Source organism: Arvicola amphibius, chromosome 15 (genome assembly GCF_903992535.2).
Source record: "Arvicola amphibius chromosome 15, mArvAmp1.2, whole genome shotgun sequence".
Lineage (NCBI taxonomy): Eukaryota > Metazoa > Chordata > Mammalia > Rodentia > Cricetidae > Arvicola > Arvicola amphibius.
The window spans coordinates 52,590,478-52,609,502 of NC_052061.1; positions in this window are offsets into that span (position 1 = coordinate 52,590,478).

The following is a 19,025-nucleotide window of genomic DNA, read 5'->3' on the forward strand; positions in this document are numbered from 1 at the left end:
CACCCCTCACCACAGGTGTGGAAGAACTGGCCCTGAGGCCCTGGGCTAGAAGAGCTGGCTCTGCCCCTCCACTGAGAAACGTGGTGGCCCCAGTGGCCAGGAATGACAAGCTCTGCTGCCACCCAGCCCCACATCCAAGACCATAGGTTGGCCCACCCTAATGTCTCCCTATCTTTAACCTGCTGGAGTGTGCAAAGACTGGTTCTACGGAGCGATGCCAGCAGGATCTCCTTGCCTTAGGGCAGCCATGAGATATCAGAGAGGAGTCTGAGCGAGAGTCCCTTGGTGATGATGTGCCAGAGGCCGTGAGCAGACCAATGAAGACTCATCTCAGAGAATATTTTTGATAGGACAAAAGGAACACACCTGAAATGTGGGTTGGAGTCCTCAGAATGGATAAAAAGGAGAGAGGGAGCTGAGCCCCAGCCTTCATCGCTCTCTGCTTCCTGGCTGCAGACTCCAGCTGAATATCCACCTCACACTTCCACCGCTGAAGCTGGAGCCACCGACATCACCCCACCTTTCCCATCATGATGGACTGTACCCCGGCATCCTGAGCCAAAATAAACCCTACCTTCTTGAAGTTTCTCTTATCAGGAAACAAGAAAAGTAACTTTTTTTCCTTCTTTTCTTTTCTCTTTTTCTTTTTTCTTTCTTTTTTTTTTTTTTTTTTGCAGCAATAGGAAAATAACTCACCAAGCCCCATGCCATTTTTCTCCTTCACACTTTCCCATACAACCTTAGCTCGAGTGAGCATTTCCTGGTACAGCCACACCCCACAAAGGTCCCTTTCCAAAGCAGTACGAGAAGATGCCCACTGTGGAAACCCCAAATACAGCATGACTTGGGAGGCGGGGCTGAGACAACCCTTCTAGTGGCCACAGTGCACAGGCCCAAAAAGTACTACATCTCAAAGACAGTGGGCAGAAGGATGAAGATGTGGTCTAAAAGACTGAGTTAGGTCACTTAAAAGGAAGCTGGAGGGGGCTGGAGAGATGGCTCAGCGGTTAAGAGCATTGCCTGCTCTTCCTAAGGTCCTGAGTTCAATTCCCAGCAACCACATGGTGGCTCACAACCATCTGTAATGGGGTCTGGTGCCCTCTTCTGACCTGCAGGCATACACACAGACAGAATATTGTATACATAATAAATAAATAAATAAATAAATAAATAAATAAATAAATAAAAGGAAGCTGGAAAGACTGGGGATTCACTTAGTGCAGAGTATTTGCCTGGCCCTTAAGAGACCCTGTATTTGGGCCCTAACACCACCCATGCAAGCAGCTAGAGTAATAGAGGATCTGAATAGCAAGTGCAAACTAAGGCATATTAAAAAAAATAAGCATATTTGTACATGTAAGTCTAAACATGTGTGCAAAATACACTTGATAATAAGAAATTTGACTATGTCACTTTACATCTTTAAAAATGTAGACATTCAGGGTCACTGAGATGGCTCAGTGGGTAAAGAGCTTGCTGCCAAGCTGGAAGACCTGAGTTCAATCCCTGAGACCCACATAGTAGAGGAGAGCTGATTCACACGCACACACACACACACACATACACACACATAAATAAAACTTTTTTTAAAAAAAGTTATATATTCATGCTAGCCCCCCAAAAAGACAGGACTTTCATAACTACCCATTGGGAAATGGGTCATTGCCTCATATTTGGGGTTTCATGCAGCACCTCCCACCCTCTGCCTACTGGCCCCAGCCAAGAAGAAACCCTTGTGAGGGTCCGCTAGATTCCAGGCAGACAGCTGGGCCCAAGAATAAACATCCTTAGGCACCCGTGAGCCTTGGGAAGGACACACCACCCCACTAGTAATTTCTCGGGGGGTAAAATCTGACGTTGCAAAAAGGTGAATTATCTTCCCAAGGAGATAAAGACAGGGCATGGTCTGGGTTTATTTTGCCTGGTGCCCCTGCCGCTCTCTCAGTCTGCCTGCCCCAGAGGAACTAACTGCTCAGATCTGCCTTCCATCATGTGGCGGCCTCAGGTTCTATTAGGTACTTCAACTAAGGAGCACTGAGAGGCTGGAGAACGGTCTAGTGTCTCATGATTGTACACAGCCCTTGCTCCATTTCCTCACGGCCAAATGGTGTCCCTGGCTGGAATAATTTAGTGATAAACAACAGGTGACATTGTCAGTGGGGGCTCCAATCCTGCCAAAAACAAAACCAGCTGAAGTCTTAAAAAAAAAAAAAATGGCTGATCCGTGGGACCAGAGACACCCTTGAGTCCAGTCACATACTTGGTGCTGTCTGACAGCCCATCTTCCCAGCCAAAATTCCTATCTCCACTCGACGGATGCTCTCATCACCTCCTCTCTTACCAGCCCACTGTACAACAAGGGGAAGAAGCCCAACAGATCCTCTCCTACCCAGAGAAGGTGATCCCACACGTGTAGGTTGGCAGGGGTTTCTTATAAAAGTGGAAAAATCAAATAAAATCCTTATTGCTCCATTTAGCAGCAGCCTGGGTCTCTGTGTTGTTGCCCGGTGACTCCCTAGCAAACCCTGTGGCTTAGATGCACTTCCTTTATCATTCAGATGCGCTGTGCAAAGGCCATAGCGCAAAGAGCCAAATGGTATTCTGCAATTAAGGTGGAAACCATCACATAAATGCAGCCGGGGCCAAGGCTTAAATAGCCACATATGGTTTCACCAAACGTACTCTGGATCATCAGCCAGCAGTAAAAACACACAGTGGGGAGATGGCCTGGCTGGAAATGAACTGCAAATTGATAAACATGTACTTGTTAATGCGGTGTTTATTATTTTTTTACTGGGATAAAAATTAACTTGTGCAGCCTTGGCTAGCCAGCAGCTTGAACTCTACCATCTGGATGGTGGGATAAGCTTGTTTCTGGAGCTCCAGGTTACAGGTTACTCTTGCCAGACTGCGTTTGTGGACATGCCCTGTATATCCAGACAACAAAACTGACAGAAAGTTCACTGTAGCACCCTCCAGGGCAGCGGAGAGGACTCCCAGGAGGGAGCCGCTCTCACAGTGAGAAGAATGCTACTTCGAGTTCTGAACTTGTGCATGAACGTGTGTGTGTGTGTGTGTGTGTGTGTGTGTGTGTGTGTGTGTCAGTGTATGGGGAGGATGGAGGTCAACCTTGGCTGTCATCCCTCGGGAGCCATTCATCCTGCCTTTGGGGTCTCTCTCACTGGATATAGCTCACCAGTTAAGCTAGACCGACTGACATCAAGCTCCAAAGATCAGCCTGTCTCCACCTTCTCAGCTCTGGGATTATAAACACAGGCCATGCACCTAGCTGTCCCGGGTTACTGGACTCGGGTTCTCATGCTTATGAGAGTGGCACACTCTGCCAGCTCAGGCATCTCCCAGTACTCACTCCACATTTCAAGTCAAGAGAGGGGCTACCAACTTCCTGGGAAAATCACATTCGCATCACGAAAAGAGCCAGGCTACAAGGTGGTCTGCAAGGGATGTATCGTTGGAGGCTGTGGGAGAGGATGCAGAGAGATCATGAGGGCACTGGGGGCAAGCCTAAGCAAGCACAGCCAGTCATGTGACAACCTCAGCAGCTGCCCCAGCTGCAGAGCCTAGCTCTCTGTCCCCAGGGGCCCTCTTCCATCAGCTGGATCAATTTACGTTAGCTTCAGCGCCCTGCACAAGCAGGGACTGAATTATGAGTCGTGGAAATCCCCTCTGTGTCCGGGAACCAGGTAGCTTTCAAACTCCCAACAATTAATGGCCCCTTTGGTCAAAGGAGAGTGGGGGGCGGGGAGGGACAGCCGGCAACGCTATGGGTTTCCAAACAGGCTGTTCAGTTTCTAGTAAATTAGGAGTGGGTGGTGGAGGGACCAGTAATGTTACCCTGTAGCATGCGGTCTTCTTTGACGTCAGCAAGATGTTCCCCTCCCTTTCTCCTCTTGCCCTCCTTTCTCTCTCCTTTCTCTTCCGGTGTCCCTCTCTTCTTCCTCCCTTTCTACATCACAGAGGCAGGCCAAAAACAGCTCAGGAGTTTTGCAACACGGTTCAGAAGAGTCCCTACATTGACACCAGAGTGGCGCGGAATGAGCACAGGCTGTGGCAGGAGGTGGGCAAGTCAGAAGACAAACAGAAAAGTTCAGTGACTCAGAGCAGGGAGCAGGACATGCGCCGGGAGGAGGCGGGCACCACCACAGGCTGCACATTCCTGCCTTGCTCGGTCAGGTTAGCCGTCCCCACCGAGAGAGCATTCCTCTGTGGCAAGAACACACTCTGGCCCCAGGCAGTCCTGAAATAGTATCTAGGAGAGCATGTGCCCTGTTCTGTGGTCACTCAGCCTGGCACCCTGCCTGGTTTCCTGGCTGCTCCTCCTGTTTCTTCCACCAGGATACGTTCTCCGCTCATCAAAGACGTCACGGCTCCCCTCTTGTCAGCACAGAACTAGCAAGAGTAGGACCGCGAGGCTAGGCAAGCACTTGAGGCCCAGCCCGGAAATGCTTTTGTTGTTTTCCCTTAAACTGCACTTGTGTGTGCTCATACATACACATATGCACATGCATACACATGTACAGATGCGCACGCACACCCATACATATATAGTTACATACTTGCACATGCACACCCATGTACACATGCATGATTGCTTCGACAGAGACATTGCTGTGGATATTGGAATGGGCCACTTCCTGGTTGGCAAATCTTAGCGATGCTACTTGGTCTCTGGAGTAAAATGACTGTGTGACATTTTCCTGCCAGCAGCTTCTTTGAAGTTGGAATATATGGGGAGGGAGTGGGGGAAGATAGACTATCACACATCTTCTCTCATATATGAAACGAGATTTAGGTATATTCCCATGTATCATGGCATGAAAACAGGAAGCCTTATTTAGAGGCAGGAAAGGGACCAGTGAAGGGGAGGGGTCAGGACAGAGGAAGGGGAACAAATACAAAATATACGTAAGAAAATGCCAACATGAAGTCCATTGTTTTGTATACTAAAAAATAATGTGATTGATTTTAAAATAGTTTTTAAAAGACGGACAGATGTATGGGACAAGATCTTGACCCCATGGGTTTGTCCTGCTAGTAACAAATGAGGTCCCAAGTAGGGATGGGGGCAAAAGCAGAGAACAGGCCTGGATGTGCTGCGGGCCCCTCCTCCATCCTCTGAGCTGGAAAGACCTCAGAACAGGGAGACTTTGAAAGCCAGCACCCCAACTTCCCTCTGCAGGCATGAGGTTGTGGGAAAAAACACATGCATGGAAAGAAGAGAGAGGATCTGTTCCAAAATTAGATGGGGAACAGGATGGGATGTGTGTGTGTGTGTCCTCGGTCTCAGGGAGCAGGGACTGCATGAGACTGTCACGAGCAGATAAAGCCATTCAGTAAGAGCTCAGGCCAAACTTGGTGAAGAAATATTTAATACAGGGGATGAATGGATGGACAGGCAGCTGAACAAAGCAGAAAGGACTGTCCTAGAAAACAAAGAAAGTAAGCGTGGCTCTAAGCCTCCTGGAGGGGCTGGACAACAAAGTGTGAATTAGCAATAAAGAATATTCTAGACCCTCTATCTTGAGGTGGATGGAAGTGGGTGTGTCTAACCAAAGGCAAATCTGTATGCCTTCTACAGTGGGCTCTTATGTGGTCCTGTGCCAGAGCCCCGCCCCTGCTGTTATGACACCCCATTGGCCGCTGTCAGGAGAGCATGGCTACCCCCCTGCTCACCCACAATACAAAGAGGACAAAGGACTGTGAGAGACCGGGCTCTGAGGCAGGAAGTTAAAGCCAACCTCCTCCCTCTGCTCCTCCCTTCCTTAATTGGGAAAAGGGGACACAAAGGGAGCTAGGATGGGAGAAAGGGCAGACACATGCTTGCGGGGTCTGTCTACCACCTGTGTTCACTCCTCCCATACGGGCCTGAGAGCCCTTTTCCCTGGGGCGCACATGGACAGCTCAGCTGACAGCCCAGAAGAAAGAGGATGTCCTGGTTGGAGGCTCTGATTTCTTCCCTATGTCCTCATGAGAGCTTCTTCCTCACAGGGGACACAGCTCCCTGTTTTAGGACCACTCCAGAGGTGCTTCACACTCTGCCTTGTTGCTCTGTGGGGCTCTTCTGCTTCCTTCCAAATCCACCCGTCCCATGGCAGTTTCCTCTAAATTCAACCATTTCATCTTGAAGGGAACTTAAGACTCAGAAAGTAAATGAAGACTTCAGAGCTCCAGAAAAAAAAAAAGAAAAAAAAAATCACAAGTCTCGTGAAGCTCCTAAAACTTACAGGATACGCAGGTGGTATGAGCAGGAATATTTACTGGGGAGAAGAGACTCTCCTACCAGCCAAGCTGTGTGCAAGTGGTGTGGGAAGCTCCAGAGACACAGCCTTTGGGAACCATCACCCTCACGGGATGGCATTTCCAGGGCCGCAGCTGCCTCCGAGGCAGCCGTGATCCTGTAAGTAATTCTTCCATACCTGCTCACTGCTTCACCAAGTTGGACTTCAGGAAATTGTTACTTTAGTCTGTCATTGGTACCCTACCCAGGGCAAATTTGTCCACATCGCTCCAGGAAAAGTCAGCACAACATACTAATGTCCTGACCTACAGATATGCACTAGGCAGCATGTTCCTGCCAGGGCACGTGTTCCCAACTCATGTAGACATTTTCCAGCGGGAGGATGACACCGTGAGGGACTCACACAGAGATCCTAAATGGACAGCGTATCCCACAAACCACAGGGACAGAAGTCTCGATGCTTCCCACATCCCATGCAGCTCAACATACTGACTCCGCCCACCCACCCGTCCAATATGATGCTTAGCAGAGTCATGACACCTGCCACGTACTTCACAGGTATGCCATTCCCTGAATGGGGACCCGCCACTCAGCCGCTGGCGGGCGTTAGAGTGAGGGTCCACAAAGCTGCCCGCCAACAGCACGTGGACCAGTCTGTGTCTTTGTGATATGGTCACCTGGCCCGGTTCATTGTCAACCTTACACAGAGACATGACTTCCAGTGTCTCCGCAAAGCAGCACCATGACAGCCCACACGTGCAGAGCTGTGTGGCTCTGATCCTGGATGGAAGGAGTGGGGACGCTGGGCTTGTCCTCTGTCCAGTGAGGGTGATCATAGCTCTCTGACAGGCTAGTGCAACACATGGAGAGCTCATGGCTTGGAGCAGACCCTTAGTAACTGGAGTCCATTTTTATTGCTAACAACCATGGTGTTCCCTGTGGTTTGGCCCTGAATAACTAACCAAATTCACTGGACAGATTTTATGAACCAAGGATACTAGGTACGTGTTCTCTACCCACACTGACTTGCACGGTGGGCATAATGGTCTCCACCTCACAAAGGAAAAGTCTGAAACTCAAAGTAAGTAGTACGCCAGAGTCACACAGATAGCCGGTGACAAAGGGACAGATTACAATAAAGTTAACACAAGTCTTCTTTCTAAAAAGACAGGCCAGCATAAGCAGAGGAAGGTATATACTGTAGGGGGATACAGAGTGGATATGCCACGGGCTGGCTGCATGTGTGTGCCTCTGTGTATGTGCCTGTGTGTGTGCCTGTGTGTGTATGTGTCTCTGTGTGTGTATCTGTGTGTATGCCTGTGTGTGTATCTGTGTGTATGCCTGTGTGTATTTGTGCCTGTGTGTGTGCGTGTGTGTATGTGTGTGCCTGTGTGTGTATGTGTCTGTGTGCGTGTGTAGCTGAGTGTGTGCCTATGTGTATATGTGTCTCTCTGTGTGTATCTGTGTGTATGCCTGTATGTATTTGTACCTGTGTGTGTATGTGTGTGAGTATGTGTGTGTTTGAGTGCGTGTGTGTCTGTGTGTGCCTGTGTGTGTGTGTGTGTACCTATATGTGTGTGCCTATATGTGTGTGCATGTGTGTATGCTCACTTTCTGCCTGGAACTGTGTGTTTGGCTAGCATATTCATCTACCCAAGGCCCACAATCAATTCCCCTCTACTAATCTGTGCCTGATGGCACATCATTTGTCCCATCACTCAGAAGAAGAGGCACATGGATCTTTATGAGCTGGAGACCAACTTGGTCTACACAGAGAGTTCCAGGCCAGCATAGGACATAAACCAGGGCCATCACAATCATGAGGAACATGATTCACATGGTAAGTTACTTCAAAGAAAGAGTTCAACAGACAACCAAGGCCATCGGAAAGCACCAGCAGAGAGATCTGGGTAAGGACAAAGTCATTACAAACAGAGATCAAGGCAAGGGGCTGGGGAGGTAGCTCGATTGGGAAGTGATTGTCTTGCATATTTGAGGACCTGAGCTTGACTCCCAGAGTCCACACTTTAAAAGCCAAGTGTGGCATGCTTGTCATCCCAGCACTGGGGAGACAGACAATGGCAGACCCCTGGAACTCACTGGTTAGCCAGTCTTGCCTGTTTGGTGAGTTCCAAACTAGTGAAGAATGCTGTCTAAAAAAAAAAAAAAAACAAGCAAGCTAGAGGGAGTCAGCCAAAATCATTGCCGGTCCTTCACAGGCATGCCAACACACGGATGCACACATACACGTGCACACATGGAAAGGAAAGGAAGGAAGTGAGGGAAGAAGAAAGACGGAAAAGAGGAAAGAAGGAAGGAAGGAAGGAAAGGAGGGAGGGAGGGAGGGAAGGAGGGAGTTGAAAGGGAGGGAGGGAGGGAGGGAGAGAGGGAGGGAAGACAGGAAACCAGGAAGACATATGCTTCCGTGGGGCGGGAACCCTTTCACTCCTTTCTCTGAGCCAAGCTGGAAAGCCCAAAAGCCTTCTCTGAAGAGAAAAATGTCAGCCCAGGAAGACCTCAAGCAACCATAGTTGAACTGCCGTCAAAATGGCCGTCGGGAAGTGTGCCTTCTGCTATGTAGGCGGAGTGCTCATCCATACTACCTCAGTTGTATCCATCGAGAACGCTCCACCCTCTGAATGGAGACCCCACATTGCTTTGCCTTCTTGAGAAAGCCATCCTTGTGAAAGTCGGTATCTTAGAACCCAGATACCATTGTTACTGCAGACCCTACTTCCCATCAGATAATCAGCCGTGAGTCACACACAAGTAACCGAGGCCCTGGAAGGAAGCTAGACCACGGGTGGTGTTTATCAGTGGCATAATCCCAGCAAACATGGAGTATTTCCTGGTCACTGGTCATGTCCCCAGGCAGCTCCTTCCAGACCATTGCTGGGGCCTCTCTCAGAATGGTTTCTAAGTATCATTTTTATAGGAAGCAGGCACCTAGCAACCCAGGCAAAAGGATGGGTTGTCATTAAGGCTGACTCATGCCAAACAAAGCCTTTCAGCTACGCGTTACTTCCCTGAGTCCTCATCAGACAGGGGAAGCTTGTGTGACACCCACATTAGATGAAGAAGTGCCACTACACTACACTCGAGAAGACCATGTTTAGTGGGAGGGAAAAGGGATTGTGCTATGCAAACCCCACCCCTAGCGTGCACACCGAGGCTGCTGGCAGCCCCACAGGCAGGCCTGTCCCTTTGGGACCCCAGAACTACACAACCCAGGACTGCTTAGTCAACGGAGCGCCTGGGATCTCAGCTCCCTTTAAAATCAATGAGCTAAGCAAGTGTTGCCGAAGAGGCCCCTGAGAAGCCACCTTCATACCCAAGCGGTGCGGTGAAACTGTCTGGGGTTCAAGGTGGGAGATAATGCAGAAGGACAAAGCCTATCAGGACATCCACAGTGAGTATGCGTCCAGATGGGCCAGCCTCTTCACAGGCAGGACAGGCCCGAAGTGGAGAAATGTTCACAGAGATGGCCCTGCGATGAAATGAGCTCATGGCTCCCATCAACAAAAGACGAGAGTTGTACACCAAAGGGCAAATTCGTGACCGAAGGAGCTGTTCTGACGTAGCCCTTCTCTGCGCACCCTGCCAGCTGCAGCATGGCGCAGCTGAGGCCCCTTTCCTAGACTTCCAGGCAACACACACCCTTGGTCACTCCGAGGGGCCGTGCATATCTTCCAGCCCTGTACATGTGAGTTGGGGAGCCTGCAGGGGAAAAGAAAGGAAGGACCCCCTCCTCTGTGTTTAAGAGTTTCCATCTTATTCCAGAGCTTCTGTGGGGTGTTTTCAATGGGGGGCCTTGGGTTTTATCTCCTACCTACCCCCGGTTTCTGCTTTCCATTGGGGATGGGGTAAAGAGAAGAGGAGAGATCGGAAAAAGGAAGATGGGCCGACTCCTGTTCCTCTTTCCTTTACTTCTATTCTTTTGTCTCCAGATGTTTTAGAACACCTGGCACTGGTCACATGTTGGTGTCCTGTTAAGAGATGACTCTTCTCTCTTTTTAAGTATCGATTTTGTTTTTAAGTGTGTGCATGCGCGCTCACACATGAGTGCAGGTGCCCAAAGAGGCATCAGATCCACCGAAGGTGACGTTGCAGGCTTTTGCGAGCAGCTTATCATCAGTGCCAAGAACTGAACTGGGGTCCTCGGTGAGAGCAGTCCTTGCTCCTGGCTGCTGAGCCAGATCTCTAGCATAACCTGGCCTGGCTCTTCTTACAAAGACGCCAGCTGGACTACATGAGGGCTCCCTCTGAGGACCCTGTTACCTTGATCACCTCTCTCAAGACCTAGGAAGGCCACACTCTGAGGTTCTGGGGTCAGGGTTTGCACCTCAACAAGAGAAAAGTAGGAAGATAGGTTCATATTCACTGCAGAGCCCCTGCTCCAGGGTCAGCACTGTGCTGGGCAATAGAGACCAAACAAGCGGTCAGCTCTCACTGTGGCTGAGGAAACACAGCTCCAGAGGCAGTGCATGACAAGCTGAAGGGGTCATCCTGAAAGGCTTGACGCTGCCTCTTGGCTTGAGAGAGCTCACCAGACTTGACCTAGAGGAGCTGGGTACGGCAGTGCCCACTGGCAATCCCAGCACTAAGAGGTGGAGGCAGGGGGATAGGAGTTGAAGGTCGTCTTTGGCTACTTAATGTGTTCAAGGCCAGCCCCAGCTACCCAAGACCTTGTTTAAACACATACGCACAAACACACACACACACTCATGTAAACACATGCACACATACACTCATGCACACACGTGCACACACACTCACACACATGCGTATACACACACACGCACACACACACACATGCGTACACACACACACACCATGGATCCCTAGCTGCTCAAAGCCACAGAGCAGAACCGAAATCTCCCACAAACTCCATCCCAGGGAACTACGCAGGCAGAGCTGCCAGGCACAGGCCGCACACAGCTGCTGTAGGGGACAGCAGAGTTCTATCCTTGGGATGTTGTTGCCTCCAGAAACAAGAGTGAAAGTCACCACATCCTCCACTCCATCCCCTAGAGCAGTCTCTGAACCAGGCCCCAACCGGCACCTCTCAGTGAGGAAGCCCCTGAGGGGAACAGAAAGTCTGATGCCTGTCAGTCCGCTACCTAGGTGCTCACTCTCCTGGCTTCAGATAACCAAGTGACATCACTCCGCTCTTATCTGCACTGTGAGCGCTTACTTAATCTTCAAAGAGAGCTCCAGACTGGTATCTGGTGACTGAGTGGAGGTCAGAGTTCCTCTGACATCAGGCGTACCCACAGGGGCAGGCCCAGTGACAGTTGCCAGTTCTCGGTGACCATGTGCAAACGCAGACTTTGAGCCGAGTGCCTCTCTCTCAGGCTCCTCACACGCCCTGGCCACGAGACGGCTTCCCGATGGCCACCAGTCACCACGCAAGCACAAATACACGTGGGTGCTGCCTCTTATTGTTTTCCAGAACATTCTCTCTCAGGCCCAAACATTGCTACATCACCACCACCTCTTAGCGAGCTGCTCTTTATGACCCAGCACAGGCACCAAAGGCATCAGGCTGGTATTTCCTCTGCCCTGGAGGGATTTTTATGGGGCTTTTATTTGGTTTCGTTTTTGCTACGCTTCTGAGAATTCTTCTTTTGTTCTTCCGTTTGGTTGTGACGTCCACTCTCCAAGGAATTCTGCTCAGAAAAATCACACAGCTGTTACCTGAAGCATATACCTCCAGAAAGAGAGCTGCACCCACCACCATATCCTCCCAGGAAACAATGGCTCAAATGACAGAATAAGTCCATCCTCATTGCTAGGCTTGGGTAAGCCGAACAGAGGCAGAAAGGCCGTATTTTCATGCTGGGACTCGGGAGAGCCTGGCCGTCTGGATGAGTGGCCCTAGCAACCGCTTGCTTGAGACAGGGATCTGTCTGCTCATCACACAGCCAGAACGCAGGTGATTATTAGCTCGTCAGACCCCATGCCACCATCATGGAGGGGTCGCTGACACTTGCCCATCAAGGCCATGTCTGGGACTTTGAACTCTTAGTCACTCCCTGGCAGTAAAGCCAGGAGCGATTCCAAAAGCTGCCATCTTGTGCGTCACCTACCTAGTTGGAGGAAGTTTCTCAAAGACAAGTGATTGAAATCAGAGTTCAGAGGAAGCTGGAATGAGAGAGAAGGGAATCCCTGACCTGTCTGTAGCGGCAGGTGGCCTGGGTCACACAAAATCCCCATTAGAAACACCAGCTGTGTCAACTCAAGCCACTCTTCTGTGTGGCTGTATGTCCCCACTAACTGTGGGGTGGCCAGGGTTAGTCTGAGGTGACCACCAAACTGACCACCTGCCTTGGTCACACAGTGTGTTCATATGGGAGGAAGAAAGGAGTGAGCGGAATGAGCTAGAAGAACACAACACCATCTAAGATGATGGTGGGCTGACACCAAGGCCCAAAGCCACAGAAGCCTTTGGTAGAGGGTTCCAGGTCTCTGTCGGGTGGGTAATCGTAACACCAGGCGCCATTGGGCAGAGGCAATTAGCACCTGGACAGGCGGAACGCTCTTGAAATGGGTTTTGAATGACAGAAGTGACAGCCCGCTATGGTCAGCACTGGAGACGCCTTGTCTGAGATTGTCCCCCTATCATCAACCTCAGAGTTAAGTGAAGTCTGGAGGTGGGGGTGACTTCAACTACCTAAGAGTTAAGTGAAGTCTGGAGGTGGGGGTGACTTCAACTCCATCCTCTGTCACTCGGAAGGGGCCCTCAAACCCAGCTGCCCCTCCAGAGCACGAAGATGCCCTGAACTGAGCATAGCCCCAGAAACCCAGCACTGCACTGTCTGTCTGCTGACCACAGGAAAGGCTCCCGTTGAGTCAGAGGGGTGTCTAGCTAGAGGCAGGGCTGGAGGATCCAGCTTAATCCCCTTACTCATCTGAAAGGTCATAGGAGGGCCAGCAGCCTTAGCGGGCAGAGCCTCGATTTTGCCTGCAAGCTCGGAGAATCCACAGAAGGCCACACAGTGCCCCCTGGCTCCAACCTCAGAAATGGAGCTGGTCCTGACTCAGAAGGGAAACAAATGCCGACTCACCCTCCACTTCCTCCTCCAGCCCGGCTCAGCCAACACTGGCAGTTGCTTCCAGGACAGACAGGTGACCAGGACTTGGAAAGCAAGGCAGGGAGCAAGAGCCCACTCTGCCACAGACCCTCAGACCTCGTTTTCCTATGGCCCTCACCCTCAGTATTTTCTAAACATTGCCTGGCTTCTGGCAACCCTGTCCTGTCGTCCTGTCCTGTCCTGTCCTGCCTTGACCTTGGCTGGGTTATTTTTCACTTCCTTGTTCAGAGCACAGCCACACTTTCCAAACATCATGAATCATCAACACGAAGCAACGGCCACTTAGTAAGGCAGGAAACCGCTGCACGCCAGGCCTGGATGCAGCAGGCCCCTGCTCTGACCTCTCCTGCTGCCTGCTCACTCTTCTGCATACTCAACCCCTCCACCATCAGCCCTCACACTGGGTGGTACTGGGCAGCATCTTCCAAGTTCAGCCTCCCCTGCCTGAGCCATGTAAAGTGGAGCTGGTATCTCCCAGTCCCAGAGGGAGAGAAACAGGTCAGCTCATTCAAAACCCAAGCTGTTAGGATGACTGGATCCAGCAGACAGCAGAGCCATCAAGTGGGCATCAACGGGCTTCCTCTTGCAGCCTTGCTGTTACAAACAGAAGTCACCTCTGTCATACAAGTTCCCTAAAAGTGAAACCCATCAATCAATCAATCAATCAATCAATCAGCAGGGACTGGGGAGATGGCTTAGTTAGTAACAGGAATGGCAAGTGTAAGAACCTGAGTCCAATCCCCAGAACTCACACGGAAGCAAGTGTAGTTCTGGGCAGGCAGAGACTAGAAGATACTGACATCTAGTCTCTCTGACGTGAGCTTGAAGTGCAGTGAGAGACCCTGTCTCCAAAATAAGACGGAAGTGTTTGAGGAAGAAACACTAATATTGGGCCCTGTCTTTCCCACACATATGCACACACCCTATCATCGTGGATTTGACGTTTCTCTGACAGATCATATCTGTCGTAGATAGGCCTTGAGTGTTCTGTGTCCCTGTGGTCTAGGCTCTGGTAATTTTTTTCTAAGTTCTAATGGACAAGCCACCCATGTGACTCATCTTAAGTCACCCCCATGTGGCAGCTAGAAGGATCAGGACAGAGGACCAGGGTCAAGAGTGTAGACAGGCACAGCAGAGCTTTCTCCTCAAATGCCAAATATCCAACGTGGTAATTGAATCCCAGATTCCAAACATCGGAGAATTAACTAAATTAAGCACCACAGACCACTGTTCTGGGTAGCCAAGCAGATCCAGATGTCCTGAAAACACATCAATCACAACGCTCTAGCTCTTCAAGTCCGGAAACGAATTTTAGAGCCTCGAAGATGATAGAAGCATCTCCTGAAAACAAAACAAAAAACAGCCTGCCCCTGGGGTTGGTGAGTTAACTCGGTGGCTGAGAGTACTGGCTGCTCTTGTAGAAGACCCAAATCTGGTTCCCAGGACCTACCCAGAGGTTCACAGCCATCTATAACCCCAGTTCCAGGGAATCCAACGCCTTCTTCTGGCTTCCAAGGGCAGCAGGCATGCATATGGTACACTTACACAGACCAAAAACCAAAACAAAACACAAACAAATAAAACCTCATCCACATAAGATAAACTAATTCTTAAAAAAAAAAAAAATTAAACAAGAACAATTCTGATATCCCATCAGATAGCAGGGAGAGCCAAGGTCCAGAGAAGTGAAATGACTTTGCCGAAGGTCACACAACCACGTAAAGTGACAAGTGACAGAGCCAAGAGAGCGCACACCCTCTGGCTGGTGATTCGAGGTTGTTTGTATTTATCATAACAACTGTCATTGCAGTGGGTGGGTAGGTGTGGGAGTCAAATCAGATGTCCTTCACGCCCTCTGAAGCTATTCTCCTGGTGATCTAGAATATTCCCCCTTAGTCCAAGCCTGTGGGAGAGTCTACTCAGTGTCTGACATTCTTAGTCAGGAGGTCATACATTTCTTCGACAGGAATTTTGCATATATAGCTACCACCATATTTTTCAAAGAAGTCCTTTACACAGGAAAAACGAAGAATCAGAGAACTAGAGAATGGCTCTCTCTCTCTCTCTCTCTCTCTCTCTCTCTCTCTCTCTCTCCCTCTCTCTCTCTCTCTCTCCCTCTCTCTCTCTCTCACACACACACACACACACATCATCATCATCATCATCATCATCATCATCATCCAGGGAGCAAATCTGAGAGAAGGGTGACTTTGGATGCATAGTTTGTGCCAGCCAGACACTCAGTTCTGCCCTTATACTGTGAAAACAGTATTGAATATACACAAGCAGACACAGTCTGTGCCAATAAAACTTTATTAACAACATAGTGTGGGCTCAACCTAATCCAGGCAATTGTTTGTCCTGAACAGAAGTGTATGATTGGCTTTCTTCCCATGACATCAGATCCTGTAGGTATCAGAGAACAAATAGCCCCTATGATGGATCCAGCCCTCATCCAGGAACAAGGGAGGATGAGACACACGACAAAGAATTTGTTTCGTTTTTCCATTAAACAATGACAAGTTCTTTGAATCTCTAATTGGAAACTTTCACACATCACTTGAGGTTGCTGCAACTTACTTCCTGCCACCCGCTTACTGTGTATTTTGAGCAAAACTTTGGGGAAGGCTGAGGCTGCCCTTTGGCCTCTGGCGGTTGTCTGGAGTGCACTGTCCCGACTCATGGGTGCACAGGCCGCAGGAGAGCTGCTCCTACGTTCGTCCCTCATGGCATAAAGCTCTGACTGCATTGACGACTGGGTTCTAAACTAAGATCTGGAGACCAAACACAGCTTGGAAGGAACTGCAACTCTTCCCTCCTTTCTGAATTAGGAGTTTGAACCCAGCTGTAGGGCATTTGTTCTCATCTTGCCCTCCTTCTTGTGGGAATCCCTACCCCCCAGGTTGCTCCCTGCTCCTACAGACTTTTGGCCGTCTATGCGTCTGACAGGTCATCCATTCTTGACTAAAGAGAAGGAGGGTAACAGCTTGGCCTCTCTTGAGCTCCACTCGCCTGCCATCAGTGGCAGAGAGGCCACGGTCCAGTCTGCACACTGAGAGCGTGGATGTGAGTCCTTCTGTGGCTGGCATTCTGAACCTTCCCCTAGAAACCCCACTTCCGATATGGCTGCTTCTCTGTGTCATTGCACACCTACGTTCTCACATAAGCACCGTGGCATCGATGAACACACATCTCCGGGGGTCTTCCCAGGGTAACTGGACGCAGGGACATGAAGCAGGATGCTGAGGCCGTGGGCTACAGGCTATGTTTCCCCACCCCGTCTCCTAGCAGGCACCGTCACAGAGCTTCTGGAGAACCAGAACCTTCCTTTTTCTTCCTCTTTTCCTTTTTCTTGTTCTATCAGGACGCCTTTCTCAGCCTTCCCATGGAAAATCTCAGAGCAGGCCACTTCCTGTTTTTGTTTTGTTTTCCTGCCCTACTGCTGTGCCCTTCGACCTTCTGTCCTGCATCAAGATCCTTGTCCTGAATGAGAACAAGGCGCAGGCATGTGTCCCAGCACCAAGGAGCTGGCTCAGCAGCTGGAAAAGGAAAGACCCAGTAGGCCCTGCTCATTCCTGCCTGCATGCCTGTGGGTTGAGACAATGGCTTCTCCCAAGTCCTGAGTCATTGCCTAAAAAAGGGGGGCTCATGGGGAGGAACCCAGAAGGATCTGTAGGCACTTAGTGACTGCTTCAGTAGCACAGCCACGGGTTAGCATGCTCCTGCAAGCAACCCTAACGAAACTGCCTCCCACCAAATAAAAAGATGGGAAAGGAAAAAGGGGCCCAGTTGTGCAGAGGAAGGGGCTCAGTGGGAAGGGAGGGGGTGACCGTGATCAAAATAACATCATGTACATATATGAAAATATTTTATACGGGGCTGGAGAGATGGTTCCATAGTCACGCATATTGCTCTTGTAGAGGACCAGAGTTCTGTTCCCAGCACCACACAGTTGACAACTCTCTCTCTATTCCAGGGAATCTGGCGCCCTCTTGTGGCCTCTTGGAGGACTGCATTCACATGGTATTCACACTGCATTCACAAGCTATTCCCCAGGTAAATTAAAAATAAACAAATCTTTAAAAGGTAAACCAAGAAAATGTTATCATGAAACCCATTAAAGTAGGAAATTAATATATGCTAATTCTAAAACATTTTCAAAAGTCAGACAAGAATATAAAGATTTGGTTTTGGGCATACCCACCCACACTAGACGCCAATGTAAGTGAATGTTTGTTTTTGAGTCCTGACCCTTCTTGATTTGCTCACATTTGGTGCTGTGCGATCTCTTTTCCTTGGCTGTCCCCACTGGCTCAGCTAGGAGCTTGTACATTCCTTCTTTTCTACGGCACTTGTCCCCTTCGCCTGGGGCCGCATTCTTGGCATGCTTGGAACCCGCAGGCGCTGACCAGGGATCACTTCTGGAGACTGCTGAGGCTGCATTCTTTGCTTCATTTCTTCCACACCTGCCCCAGGCACAGCCCAGATGCAGATAGGACAGCAGAAAACATACCAGCAGAGCCCACAGAGGACATCCCCCCACCACCACCACAGGCAGCAACTCTTGCTAAGTTGGCTGGGAAACCCCAGCGGGAACATGTAAAACAGCCCTCAGTGGGTTATACAGGGAGTTTCCATAATTTACACCAACCAGGAAAGAGAGCAGACAGGTCACCAAACTCTGAAGCCCGCCGTTTGGGAAGGGTCTGCCAAGGGAGGCAGCAGAGAGAGGCCGAGCTTAGCTGCTGGTGGTGTCTGTGAAGCATTTCCCTGCTGGAGACAGCCTGTCCAGTGCTTCCCTTTGCATGGAAAGCTCCCGTTTTTGTTTATCATCTCCTGAGGTGGCCCTCAATAACACACTGAAACATCTAGGGGAAAGGAGGGTCGGTGCTCCTGAGAGGCGCCAGGATCAGCTGCAGAGTCACCAACAGGGGACGCTCCTGGCCTCAGAAACCATGGCGACACACTGTGTTGAGTGGACCTTTGCAGAAACAGGTCAGGCCTGCGGATACCTCTCAGAGAGGCAACGTCACGTTCCCATAGGGGAAAGAGACTGATTTGTTCTGTGAATAAGGGCGGAGACCTTAGTTTTCCACCTTGAACTGTATAAACGTCCCCAGGAAGAAAACCAAACCTAAACCAAAACAAAACATTATCTTTGGTTGAAAACATTGTCAGCCTTTTTTTAAAAAAAGTCAACTGGAGATAAAACAGACAGCTCTCTGGACAAACCTCGACAAGCGCCCCACCTTGAGATATCTGATACTGGCCTTCCTCTGCAAACTCCTCCCCAGCGTCTGCTTGCCTGAAAGAGTAGCTAGGAACAGAAAGTACGGGAGGAATGACCTCAGCCCTTCTAGGTTTCTCATGCTGGTGACCAGATCAAAGCAGTACACCGAGAAAGACAAGGACGAGGAGAGAATTCATCTAATTCACATAAGAGCACTGGCTGCCCTTGCAGAGGACCAGGGCTTGAGTCCCAGCCTCCACATGGCAGCTCACAAGCATCTGTAACTCCACTTCCAGGGGCTCTGACACCCCCCTTTGGCCTCTGAGGGCACTGCACACATGTGTTGCACAGATATAGATGCAGACAAAACACCCGAACACATGAAATATAAATAAATAATGAATAAACAAAGTTATGTTTTTGAAAGAACACATTTAAGTGT